Source organism: Babylonia areolata, chromosome 29, assembly GCF_041734735.1.
Source record: "Babylonia areolata isolate BAREFJ2019XMU chromosome 29, ASM4173473v1, whole genome shotgun sequence".
NCBI lineage: Eukaryota > Metazoa > Mollusca > Gastropoda > Neogastropoda > Buccinidae > Babylonia > Babylonia areolata.
Window position 1 is genome coordinate 31,387,892 of NC_134904.1, and position 14,038 is coordinate 31,401,929.

General features: G+C 45.9%; 1 pseudogene across 1 annotated transcript in view; it reads right to left on the minus strand.

The window, feature by feature from the left end:
- Positions 1 to 4,473: 4,473 nt before the first annotated feature.
- The window catches only part of LOC143274819 (uncharacterized), a 10,091-nt pseudogene continuing 526 nt past the window's right edge, over positions 4,474 to 14,038 (minus strand). Inside the window, exons 2-3 of the transcript XR_013053312.1 lie at positions 10,439 to 10,705; positions 4,474 to 9,369 (exon numbers count right to left, since the gene is read on the minus strand). The product of XR_013053312.1 is annotated as an uncharacterized LOC143274819 (transcript). The remainder of the gene's footprint in view (positions 9,370 to 10,438; positions 10,706 to 14,038) is intronic.

Genomic DNA, 14,038 nt, shown 5'->3' on the forward strand with positions numbered 1-14,038 from the left:
CTTGGCACACCCCTCCAAATTCACCGTACAACTTGCCATCCTCCTCCTACCATTTAATCTTATTTTTATATTCATTTTTCTTATCAGTAATAACATTGAAATGAGAAAAGATATCTACAGTCACACAGTTTGGGCGACGGGACAAAACAGAACTGATTGATTGTGTCACCAGGATCCTTTTAAAACACGTCAGAAAAAGAAACACAAAAGGCACATGCTTCTGCATAACTCTGGACGCAGTAAGAACGTCTGCGCGCACGCACGCACTCACTAGCCGAACACACACATGAACGCATGACCGCACACAACTCGACGTAGTCACGCATAGAGACTGGAATTCCGTGTTATGAACAAATGTCCTCTCTCTCTCTCTCTCTCTCTCTCTCTCTCTCTCTGTCTATCGTCTCTGCTTCCATCTCTATCTCTGTCTCTCTGTGTATCTCTCTCTTTCAAGTATAACACACAAACGCATGGTACGCTGTTATGGGAAGAAAGAGTGAGGGGTGGGCGGTATAAATCAGGATCTTTTTTTTTTTTTTTCCAATGGGGTTGGGGGACCTGGAGAGGGGGGGGGCTGCACTCCAAGAAGGGACAGACAGCAATCGAAGAGACAGCGAAGGAACGTGCAGATGATAACGTTTTGTATGAATGATAGTCATTCGTGTCCGACCATGAGCAGCAGAGGAGGCAACTGCTGCGTCGACTATCTGTGTGTCGACTATCTGTGTGTCGACTATCTGTGTGTCGACCATCTGTGTGTCAACTATCTGTGTGTCGACCATCTGTGTGTCGACTATCTGTGTGTCGACCATCTGTGTGTCGACGATCTGTGTGTCAACCATCTGTGTGTCGACTATCTGTGTGTCAACCATCTGTGTGTCGACTATCTGTGTGTCGACCATCTGTGTGTCGACTGTGTGTCGACTATCTGTGTGTCAACCATCTGTGTGTCGACTATCTACCATCTGTGTGTCAACTATCTGTGTGTCGACCATCTGTGTGTCGACCATCTGTGCTTGAATTTGATTTCAGCCAGGACAGACGGCAGTGGGATGGTCCCCAAAGGCCAGCTAGCCAACAAGGAGGCTGCTGCTCCAAAGAGCCAGTGTAATCTTGCCTCTTAGTTTGAGAGTCACCGTCCTTCACAAAAGATTAAGCTGTAGAGGAATTTCTGTTCCCGTGGAGAAAACCTTTCATCATTCATCTCTGGTTGTTGGCCCAACTGTGAACTTATAATGAATGATAGCTTTTACTTGGACGCCTATATAAGAAAAAAAAGGGGGGGGGGTGGCGCTGTAGTGTAGCGACGCGCTCTCCCTGGGGAAAGCAGCCCGAATTTCACACAGAGAAGTCTGTTGTGATAAAATGAAATACAAATACAATCTGGAATGGGGGGGCAGGAGGAATATGTATTATTTCTATTTTATTCCACTGGTTATCAGACGGAAGAGGGGAGAATAATGATAATGATGGTGATGATGATCAAATATGTGATGCAGACGCAAAAGTATGCCATAATTATCATTGATAGATGAACGGGTATACATATCGATACTCTTATAATTAATCAATTGATCATACGGTACAACCGAAAGCCACGTCCGAGTAATCCATGGAAAGGATACAGTTTCTTCTTTCTTTCATTTACTTTTTTTTTTCTCTGGAGAAAGCTAAGGAATTCTCCGTGATATACAGTCCTATAATACAAGTCTGATTCTGTCCTCGACAAACGCATCACATACGTTTACGGACACACACAAGTGCAGACGCGCGCACGCACGCACGCACACACACACACACACACACACACACACACACACACACACACACACACACACACACACACAAACACACCCGGCCTCTCTCTCTCTCAGTCTCTCTCTCCCCAACGCCTTCGCTTCAATTCCGTTTCCCCATCAGATAAAAACAACAACAACAAAACAAAACAAAAAAAACCCGAAAACATACATAAAAAGAAAAAGAAAATTAAGCAAACACAACGCAATCTGTTCACATACACTGTTTGTCCTTCGAGACAACAACAGAAAAAAAAAAGTCACACCCTATCCATAGCAGGCAAATAATATACACTTAAACCACTTCCCTCAAAAACATATACATTAAACTGTACACGATCGCAAGTAAGCTGTGTTGGTGTAGCCAGCACACGAAATACAGAATACAGAACATTCTATTATCTCTACTGAGAAAACCTCTTAACATTCTGCACGCAAATCTGTGTTCTTCCATCTTATACTTTTCTTTCTTGGTAACACAAATTTGCCAGCAAAAAATATGTCAAAACGTCCAGTGGACTTCTTTTGCTCAGAATGGTAAGATCATTCACGTCACATTTCATCGGGATTGAATAATAATAATAATAATAATAATAATAATAATAATAATCTTATTCTCCTTTGTTCGTGCGCTGCGACTCACACGTTCACTCGTATGCACGAATGGGCTTTTACGTGAGTGACCGTTTTAACCCCTGCCATGTAGGCAGTCATACTCCGTTTTCAGAGGGAATGATATTAACAAACCCTATATCCGTTGATGTAAGTAATGAAAATTAGCAGTCTTCATCACAAAGCATTTTGTCGAATTCGGCAAAGAACTTCCATAACAGTGCGTGTTGTCAAAAACAAACCAACGAATAAGTAAACAATTAATTTAATGAATGAATGAATACATACACACACAATCATATCAATGAATGAATAAAGAAGTAAGATGTGCGCGTGTAAAATATGTTGATTTACTACAACTGCATGAAGAATATGCGAACTACACAGTTCGGCAACTGGAAAAGATATTAAAGTGACTATGTGACCGAGAGGGAAAAAATTTACAATCAGGTTTTAAGCACACAGGTGCACACACACACAGGTACACAGACACAAACACACACACACATACACACACACACACATTACAATCATGTTTTAAGCACACAGGTGAGCGCGCGCGCGCGCACACACACACACACACACACACACACGCTCACGCACGCACTCATTCCAAGGCCACCATTTTCGTCCACGAATGAACACAACTCAACGTGAGATAGCTGTATAGTAACCTGACATTACACTCTCTCTCTCTCTCTCTCTCTGTACAGGCCAACAGGTCATATCACGGTGTCTGTGGTTACCTGGGGAGGAGAATTATCACGGAAATGTAACGAGATTTCTGTTTACCATCATCAGAGACATGGCCGACGCCGTTGCGTCACATAGTCTCACATCACTACACCAGACAAAAAAAAACTGTACACAATGCCACAGACATTCACTGTGCAAGCGACAAGCAGACGGACAGACAAACAGAGAGACAGAGACACAGAGAGAGAGAGAGACAGAGAGAGAGCGAGAGCATACAGACATATTACCACGTTCTTAACCACCACCATCACGTTAACTTAATTCAAGCGGCTGCCCTATCTTTATCTTTATTTGTCTGTCTGTCTGTATACCACTGTCTGCGTATATCTTTGTTTCTCTCTCTCTCTCTCTCTCTCTCTCTTTGCTTTTGTGAATACATTCTTACCTTTATTTTTTCAGTTTGCCCAGAAGGCCGGATGTTTAAAAAAACAAAAAAAAAACAATTATGCTTATTCCCTTACCCTATTGAAATAAATCAATTTTCGTTCGTCCGTTCGTTCGTTCTGTCTCTGTGCCTCTGTTTGTCTGTCTGTGTCTGTGTCTGTTTCTCTCTCTCTCTCTCTCTCTCTCTCTCTCTGTTCCTACAACAAAAGCAGCCCTGAACCATCCCTTCTAAGGCTTTGTCCTATCACAAAGACGGGCGCAATAGCCGAATGGTTAAAGCGTTGGACTTTAATCTGAGAGTCCCGGGTTCGAATCTCGGTAACGGCGCCTGGTAGGAACAGGGTGAAGATTTTTTTCGATCTCCCAGGTCAACACACGTGCAGACCTGCTAGTGCCTGAACCCCCTTCGTGTGTATACACAAGCAGAAGATCAAATACGCACGTTAAGGATCCTGTAACCCATGTCAGCGTTCAGTGGGTTATGGAAACAAGAACATACCCAGCACGCACACCCCCGAAAACGGAGTATGGCTGCCCACATGGCGGGGTAAAAAAACAACGGTCATACACGTAAAAGCTCACTCGTATACAAACGAGTGAACGTGGGAGTTGCAGCCCACAAAAGAGGGTGAGATGGATGATGATGTCCTATCACAAAGACACCAAACTGAAAACTGTGGACTGGCCCTGCCATTAGAAACCGTGATCACTGCCGCTCGAGTAAATTATCGATCATAATTATGCTCTTCTTTGAAGCCGACGGCCATGACAAACAGTCGCCGGAAGCTCACCAGTCTAATTTGCAGGCTTCACCTGAATGCAATGAAACAATAGCTACCACTGCAACAACGACTACAATAACCACAACAGCAACAGCAGCAGTAGCAGCAACAACGACACAAAGTTTGCTGGGTTTTTTGTTGGTTTTTTTTTTCTTCTTTTTTTTTTTTTAATGTCATTCGTTGAAATACCATTTTGCTTCACTGATTCACAAAATTTTGATGTTCAATCTGTTTTGAATGACAACGGTTCGATATAAACAAATCCACTTATCTTTGAAATTGGTCAAAGCTTGAATAGAAGCCGTATAAACAGGCTAGTTCTCGACTGAGCAGTTTGTTGTTTCTAAATTTGCGCTCCATTTTGTAAACTATAACTTGAGAGAGGGATGAAATGAGCGATCAGATAAGGAAGGAAGTGTGGGTGCTGCGTTTCACTTCAACAGCCACAATTTCAGATAGACACACACAATCGCGACTCAAAAACAAAAGCAGCCCTGAACCGTCCCTTCTAAGGCTTTGTCCTATCACAAAGACGGGCGCAATAGCCGAATGGTTAAAGCGTTGGACTTTAATCTGAGAGTCCCGGGTTCGAATCTCGGTAACGGCGCCTGGTAGGAACAGGGTGAAGATTTTTTTCGATCTCCCAGGTCAACACACGTGCAGACCTGCTAGTGCGTTTTCTTTTTTTCTTTTCTCCTCCTATTCGGATTTTTAAGAACTGGAAACAAACACCATGTCTTCATTTTCATCATCATCATCATCATCATCATCATCATCACAATCATCGTCAACACTATCAACAACAACAACAACCACCAAAGTTGCGAGCGAAGCACTGAACACCTTCAACGGTTATGTTTCAACAGTTTTGGTCTCAGTTCTGATAAAAAAATAAAAAAAAATTTTAAATAAAAATGTTTTTCGCCCATTTTGATCTCCAACCCGCCCCTTTTTTTTGCCCACCCCACCCCCCATAGCCCTCCCTCCTCCCCCTCCCCCATACGCGCGCGCGCGAGCCCGCGCGCGCTCACATGAGCGAGGCGAGAGCACTGTCAAACACGACACATGTGATTCCAATGATCGATGACGATACAGCGCAATATTGTCTATTCTTGCTTGATGAACTTTTAGACATATATATATATATGTATGCATGTATATATCCGACCAAAGTATTGTGATCTTTGTCGTTACATATGAATTACAGATAACAGCGACGTTCTTTAATGTTTACTACTTAGACCCAAAACCACATTATGAACATCAAGGCTTCCTCTCCCTACCTTTCTCTCACATGAACTAAAAGATCGCCTGGATAGTGTGCTCCATAAGTATACATTATTATTATTACTATTACTATTATTACTATTAGTATCATCATCATCATCATCACCATCATCAAGTATGACATGACTGGCTGGTAAACAAATACACGTACTCTTTTTTTTCCCCCTGCCTCTTGCTATTTCGCTCTTGGACTTCAATTGTGTTCATAATCACATATATTCAAAAACGTCTGTTTGTTGTTGTTTTTTATCTGAAAAATTAAGGCAATGCTACAACACACACACACACGCACACGCACACACACAACCTGAACAGCTGTATACAAATCACTGAAAATAATTGTTCACGCATGCACACCCCCCCACCCCCCCCCCCCCCCCGCCCACCAAAAAAAGGAAAAAAAAGTGTCCGATCGGGTTGCCTGGTGTTAAGTGATTATCCCGAAAGTATCTTTAAAGCGTGGGAAATATATCAATGCGTAAACTTTACACAGTGAACGCAAGATTTCTACGTTGTTACTTTTTTTTTCTTTTTTTTTTTCCAACATAAGTTATGTCACCATCATCAATCAGGATATATGACAAAAAAACAAATTTACTAACGAACAAAACACGCAGTCGAGAAGCATGCATTCAAAGCCACCGAGTCATCATCATAATTATATGGGTGAATGTGAAAATGTCAAGAGCTTTAAAACACAACCACAAACAATAAAGAAAAGATTGTTTAAAGATAAAAGATAATAATGATCATTGCCCCATTCAGAAAGAACAGCCACATTTTCTTCTACATTGAAAAAACACATGCACAATTATAAAGAGAGCGCGCGCGAGAGAGAGAGAGAGAGAGACAGACAGAGAGAGAGAGAGAGAGAGATGCTCCTCCTAGCCATTCCTATTACTGTATATTAGCAAGAGAGGGAGGGAAGAGAGTGACAGAGCGAGCGAGCGAGCGAGCGAGCGAGAGAGAGAGAGAGAGAGAAACAGGGAAAAGGCTTGGGGGACGGTACGGGGGGTGGGGGGGGGGGGTTGGAATAGGCCACACACATAGATGGAGGAGGGAGGGAAGTTGGGAAGTTTGAGGTGAGACGGAGAGAGAGAGAGAGATGGGCGGAGGGAGGGGGGAGGGGGGGGGGGAGGGGGGTTCGGTCGGTAATCCACGCTTCACGGCAGATAACCCAGCGACTGCTCGAAATTGTTTCTGTCGGGGTTGAAGGCCTCGGGTTGCCCTTGGAGCCGGAAGTTGCTGAACATGCTGGCGATCTCCGCGTCCTTCTTCCTGCCCTGCTGCTGCTCGTCATTGGCCGCGCTGCTCGGGGCAGAGAGGCCCCCTACCCCTCCCCCTCCTCCTCCTCCAACAACCACAACCCTGCTGCTGCTGCCGGCAGAGTACCCGCCTTGGTGGCCCTGCAATAGAGACGCAGAGCGCCAATCGCCGGCAACGCCGCCACCAGGCCCGCCGGCGTCGCTGTCCCTGTACTTAGCGGACCCGCCGTGGCCGCGGGACTTGAGGCCGTCCTCGTAGCGTGGGCCCTGGGGTCTGTCCTGGTCTGAGTACTGCTCGATGTAGCGCCGCTGCTGCTGTTCCTCCTTGGAGGTCGTCGCCGGGCGGATCCCGACGTCGTCGTCGTTCCAGTTGCTGGTGTAGGTCCTAGAGGCCTTGCCGCCGCCGCCGGGCTTGTCCAGGGGGTCGCGGTCGTCGAACCCGGTGAACCCCTCCTGCGAGTCTTGCTCCTGGAGCTGCAGCTGCTTGTACTGGGTCAGGATGTTCTGGTGGTTGTCGTAGCCGTGCTCGGACTCCTGCGACTCGCTGCGCTGCTGCTTGGGTTTGAGCTTGACGGCCAGGAAGTCCGAGGGCAACACCTTGACGCCCTTGAGGTGGGGCGGCACCTTGGCCACGGGCTTGCCGCCGTGGGACGGGGCCTCGTTCTCCGCCTCCTCCCCGGCGCCGCGGCTCTCCCGGTTGGACAGTGAAAAGGCGGGCCCTTCGTTGTAGACACCACCACCACCACCTCCACCACCACCTCCTGTGGGAGGTCCTGACGGGGAGTAGGGGGAGGTGGGGGTGCGCGGGGTGGGAGGAGCTTCGCCGCTGCTGACGCGGGGGGAGAGAGGGGTGTGGTGGTGGTGGTGCCCTCCTCCTCCTCCTCCCCCAACCACCACCACCACAGGGGCTGGAACTGCCGGGAGGGGGCAAGGCAGGGCCGGCCGCCACTCTGACGGGGGACACGGGCTTCTGCATCACCTTGGGCGGGGCTTCGGACCTGGGGCTGCTGACTGGGGTGTAGCGGGAGTCCTGAGGAGGGGGCTCCCCCCCACCCCATCCTCCTCCTCCTCCACTGTAGTCGGAGCCACCGCTGACTTTACGGTTTATGCCGGTGATCCGGTTGCTGTTGTCGCCGCCGCTGTCCCCGGATCGCTCCCGGACGTGGCTGATCTCGGAGCGGTCGTATTCCGGTCTTCTGTAGCCCGACCCGCCGCGGAAGCCGCTCCGGTCTTCGCCCAGCTCGGCGGAGCGCCTTTCGCCCGGGTACTGACCGCCACCCGCACGGGTGTCCGGGTAGTACTGACCACCGCCGCCTCCTCCTTCAGGGAACTGGTTGCCACCCGGACGAGGATCCCCGCTCAAAGGGCGACCACCACCACCACCACCAACACCACTACCACCACCGGCGGCGTTGTTACTGCCCCCGTAGTGTCCCGAGATGCGCCGGAAGTCTTCTCCGCTCTGCGGTTTGTCGTAGGACCACCCGAAGCGGGGCCGCTCGCTGCTCTCCGCCGGGTAGGTCTCCCGGGGGCTGGGCTGCCCCCCTCCCCTCGGCACCGGTCCCGGGTCCAGCTGGGATGGTGGGTAACCTCCACCACCACCTCCTCCCTCACCTCCCCCTCCTCCTCGGAAGTACTCGTCTTTGAGTTCGAACTTCTGCCCCTGTCCCTGCCCCCCCTGGCCCCCTCCCCGGTACACGTTGTAGTCGCCGAACTCCGTGCGGATGAAGTCCCCGCGGGTGCTGCTCCGGTTGAAGGCCGCCTCCCCGCCGGCCGCCGACCCGCCGGAGGTCACGAGCTGGCGGACGAGGGACTGCACGTACAGCACGTCGTCCGGCGAGTCCATGCCGAAGACGTGGCAGTCCATGGCCTTGACGCCCTTGGGCCTCCTCAGCACGCACACCAGCAGCGGCGGATGGCTGGCCTGCGTCAGGAAGTGGAAGGACTTGTCCAGGCTGAAGGCCGACTTGTCCACGTTGAAGGTGGACCGGGACTCGTCTATGGGCACGAACACCGCCTTGGGCTTCTTCTCCGAGCCTTTGAGCAGGGCGAAGCGCACGGCCTGGATCAGGTTGACGCAGGTGATGTCAAAGAACATCTCCATGGGGCCTCCGCTTTCGTGCAGCGAGACCAGCAGTCCTCCCGGCGTGACCTTGAAGCTGGACTTTCTCGGGGCTCCACCTTGATGGATGGCCCTCCGGAACTGCAGGTAGAGGTCCTTGACGCCTGGCTGGAGCCCCGCCACGCTGGTGGCTGGCTTGTTAAGCGTCTTGTAGCCCAGGTAGTCACACAGGTACACGGGTCCCTCCATGCTGGCCCAGTGGTGGTGGGGGTGCTGGTTGTGTGATGGAGAGGTGCTGTCTGTTTTGTTGATGGTGTGGCTGCTGCTGTTAACTCCTCCTCCTCCTCCGGAGTTATGTCTGTTGTCTCCCTTGTGGGTGTAGGTTCCTTCCCCTCCTTTGTTTCCCGCGTTACCTCCTCCTCGATCTGTGAACAGATAAATGAAGTAATCAATTAATTATTTAACTAATTGATAAAAACACTGTGTAGTTTGAGATAAGGAAACTAAAAATGAATGAATAGAAAATATATACACCCAACATAGACCAAAAAATACAATAACTAAATAAATAAACAAGTAAACAAACTATGTAGTCATTACGTCATTAACACTCTGGTTCAACATGACAAGATTCCGGATTTGCATGCACTATCTTTTTTTTTTTTTTTTTCTTCTTCTTCTTCTTTCTTTTTGGAATGAAGAAAAGAAACCCAGAGCGAGTGGGAAAGGGGGGTGGGGGAGGGAAAGAGAAAGAGAAAGAAAGACAGACAGACAGACAGAGAGATGTGCATAAAGAACGAGGTGGAGTTGGAGTTGATCAGACAGACACAGAGACAGACACAGAGACAAAGGAAGTTCACTACGATGAACGGACGGGAAGCGGCGATAGCTGAGAAAGTGGGGGGTGGTGGTGGGGGTGGGGTCGCTTGCTAATCATCATCATCATCATCATCTACATCATCACCATCCTCATCTACATCATCCTCATCTAACAAATCTAATCGAGGCACTCCATTCTGTATCTGTACTCTGTAGATCCATAACTGTTTCTTCCGTGTGAGTTCGTGTGTGGGGAAGGTGGGGGAGGGAAGTGGCGTGGGAGGAGGGGGGAGTGTGTGTGTGTGTGTGTGTGTGTGTGTGTGTGTGTGTGTGTGTGTTTCTGCGTGCTTATGCGTCTCTCTCTCTCTCTCTCTCTCTCTCTCTCTCTCTCTCTCTCCCTATGTATCTATCTCTGTCTCTCTGTGCATCGTATATGTTGGTGTCTGTATGTGTGTGTGTGCTCCTGTGTGCTTTCTGTTACTGTAAACCACTTTGAAAGGTTTGTATGTGTATGGCATATTATACCACATCATAACATGTAGCACTGAGAAAGAGATGTATGATGTATGTATGTATGTATGATGTATGCATGCATGTATATTATTATTATTATCATCATTGTTGCTACTATCATCATCATCATCATCATCATCAACTCAACCAACAATCACTTACACACAAAAAACTCTTCCCCATCGGAAAGACGCACAGGCTCCCACGTTGCCGTTCTTACGTGAACTTCACACATGTTTTTTTTTTTAGGTGTTTTCACTTTCACTTTCACTTTCACTTTAATCCATGAAACTCACACTAGCTCACTGATTCACACTATAAATGTATCTTGAGTCACCTCACACAAAATGTCTCATAGGCTTATGTCTAGGTAGACGTGAAAATGAATGGTGGTCAGTTTCAACAGTCAGTCTATCAGTTTCTATTGTTCTGAAAAAGAAGAGAAAAAAATCTCACTCACTCAATGATTTGCACCATTAATTCATTACAACTCGACAAAGATAAGTTTTGTCGACTTGTCCGCTGACATTAGCATTCATAATGGGCTGTTTCAATAGTCATGTCATCCCAGAGTCTGCAGTCCGGATTAAAAACAAACAAAACAAAACAAAACAAAGCAAAAACAACAAAAAACAACCAAGAAAAAAGGGAGAAAAACCCACTACAGACAGACTCGTCACTTAAATTTTCTCTCATAGTTTTCCCCCTTCCTTTTTCAGTGTTTGCAACATTCATAATTTCTTCTTTTTATTCGGTACGAAGAACCGCTTTTGCCTATTGAAATTCATATCATTATATGTTTAATTAAACAACATATGTACTATCGTGTCATCTTTTAAAATAAAGGATTGCATGATCATTATATAGTCCAGAAAAAAATATATAATTCAAAACTGTTTATATAATTATATATAAGTTAACTGTCATTAACTCACTCCATACGAACGGCGAAAAAGACGACGTTAACAGCGTTTCTCCCCAATTACCACCATCAAAATATTGCAAGCGGAAGGCTCTTATACTGAAGAGGTGAATGTTGACAAAGAATACCACAATTCTGACGACGGAAGCTAAAGGTTGGGTCATTCAGACACCCACTAGACATCCGAGGGGTCTGTGTAGAGGAGAAGAGAGGACTGGCCGTACTGAGTGAGTTAAACTGTTTACCATGGAAGCAGATCGAACCGCAGACTTTGCTAACGAATTAATGTGTGTGTGTGTGTGTGTGTGTGTGTGTGTGTGTGTGTGTGTGTGTGTGAACGAAAAAAAAACAGAGATAGGGATCGAGAGAACAGAGACGGAGAGAGCAGGAACGTTACTGTACAGCCCATGAACATCCTTTTGACAGATTGAATATCGTGTATGAACCATAACCCGTTAGGAATAAAAGCCTTCCCCGCGTGGTAACTTTGTTTTGATTGACATACTTCCGCGTTGGAGATTAACGGCCTACCACTACAACTGTACAACGCTATAGAATAAAAAATAAAAATAAAAACTACCTCTCTCCGCGACCTTAAAATTCTTACCCCACCTCTCCACTTTACCCACATCGCACACACACACACACACACACACACACACACTACAGATACACATTCAATCTCTCTCTCTGGCTCTCTTTCTCAACACACACACACACACACGCACACACACATACACACTACAGATACACATTCAATCTCTCTCTCTCTGGCTCTCTTTCTCACACACACACACACACACACACACACACATTCTCACTCTTTCACATACTCACTCACTCACTCGCTCACTCTGACACAAAGCTTGTCATTTATGCAAAACTTCTTTTTGTACACTGTTTGGAACAAGCGCGTGAGAGCTCTGTCTATGTCTCTCACATGTTAGCACACGCGAACGTACGCGCGCGACCGCACACATGCACACACACACACACACCTCATCACTCCGCCACGCTTATTCAGAAGTCAGTAAAGATGAAGACGAGACCCAGGTACACAACACAAGTGACAGGCTGACTGACATCAACAATGAGTCAACATAGAGGGAGACAGTGTGTGTGTGGGTGGGAGGAAGCGGAGGGGGGTCGGAAGGAGGGGAGGAGGGGGGGGGAGAATTGTGGCTCGGACGAGGGTTGGAGGGGGCTAGGGTCGGGGGCGAGGGGTGGAAGGGGGTGGCGGTGTCAATGTTTCAGAGACAGGAGGGAGGATGAGGGGGAAGGGGGTGAAGAGAAGATGAGGCTTAGGGAGAGACGAGACACAGGGCGTGTGAGTTGTGTGTGTGTGTGTGTGTGTGTGTGAATAGAATAGAACAGAATACTTTTGACTGTCATAAAAGCTTAAGTAGATTATAAAATAAAGTCACCAAATAAAAGAACATAGTTTGACTTTTGATGTTGTCCTTAACGAGTGGGCAGATGATTTAAACTCGTGTATTTCACTGTGATCAAAACCATTAATTTTTCCAGCTTAGAACTGTTGCATCCGAAGCTGAATCATTCGTTAAACGAAAGTGCATTTCCAAGAAAATTGGTCCTGTGATGAGACTGCTTTTTCACGCTGAAAATTCCAACACATATGACAGCGATATTCGCAACACCTACATCTTAGAAATATTGAAGTATGCATGTTTTACCGTTTGCTGTTGTGTCTGTAAACTTTTATGTGTGGTTTTCATTACGAACAAAATATGATTCTTATCCAGTTTCGCAAACCTTTTGGCAGGACTTTAATAAGTTATTGAGAGAGAAATGTGAAAACTGTGAACGACTGTGATTGAACTTTGAATTGGCATTGTTTGGAACTGATGATGAAAAATATAAAGGATGACACATTTGATTTAATGTTATTATGGGCAAACATTTTTATACAAAGGAGTAGAATCAATCAAATAAAACCAACTCTGCAAGCATTCCTGCTTGACCTCAAGAATAGATACAAGTTAGAAAAGCATGTACACACAATGGAAATGAATTACTGTGGTTTTGTTTGGCTACCACACTCTGTATTTGTAACAGAGCATTGAGTAAAATGAAAACTGCCATCATAATACATTATATGAATGATGCATGTTTGATAGAATTTATAACAATATCAGAAATGAATATACTGCAAAAATTTGACATGTTTTCAAATTAATTCTGATAAAAGAAGTAAGCTGCCACAGGTAATTGATAACATAATTATATTAATCCTTTAATAACACTTTATAAAAACTCTGGTGCTCCTTAAAGCTTTGTCATCATGAATACATGCCATGATGTGAAATTTGGTATCACTGTCAATATTTCCTTCTTTTTTGTTCTTTATTATTTGTTATTGTTCTTCTTATTATCATTACTATTATAAGTATTCTCATATTGAAAAATAACCATTGTATCTCAATAAGTTAATGATTTTTTTTCTCCTATGTTCATTGATGGACTAAATGTTTTGCTCTGTGAATGTTGAACCACATTGATGTTGTGAAATGTCAAAATATAATCTTGTGTACAAGGGGAAAAAAAAAGATTCTGATTCATAATATTTTGATCTTGGATGAAACGAACCGAAGCAATAAAGGAGGCAATCCATTTTCTTCATTCACTAGTTTTCCAGGTAGCGTTTGTCATGATTAAAGCAATATTTTTGTTTGGATAAGATTTTTCGAAGTGGTACTTTCTATTCCGTCACCAAAATAAAAAAGGAAAAAAAAAAAAAAAGGAGGAAAAAAATCAGTCTCCTACACACACACACACACACACACACACACACACACACACACACACACACACACATAAAC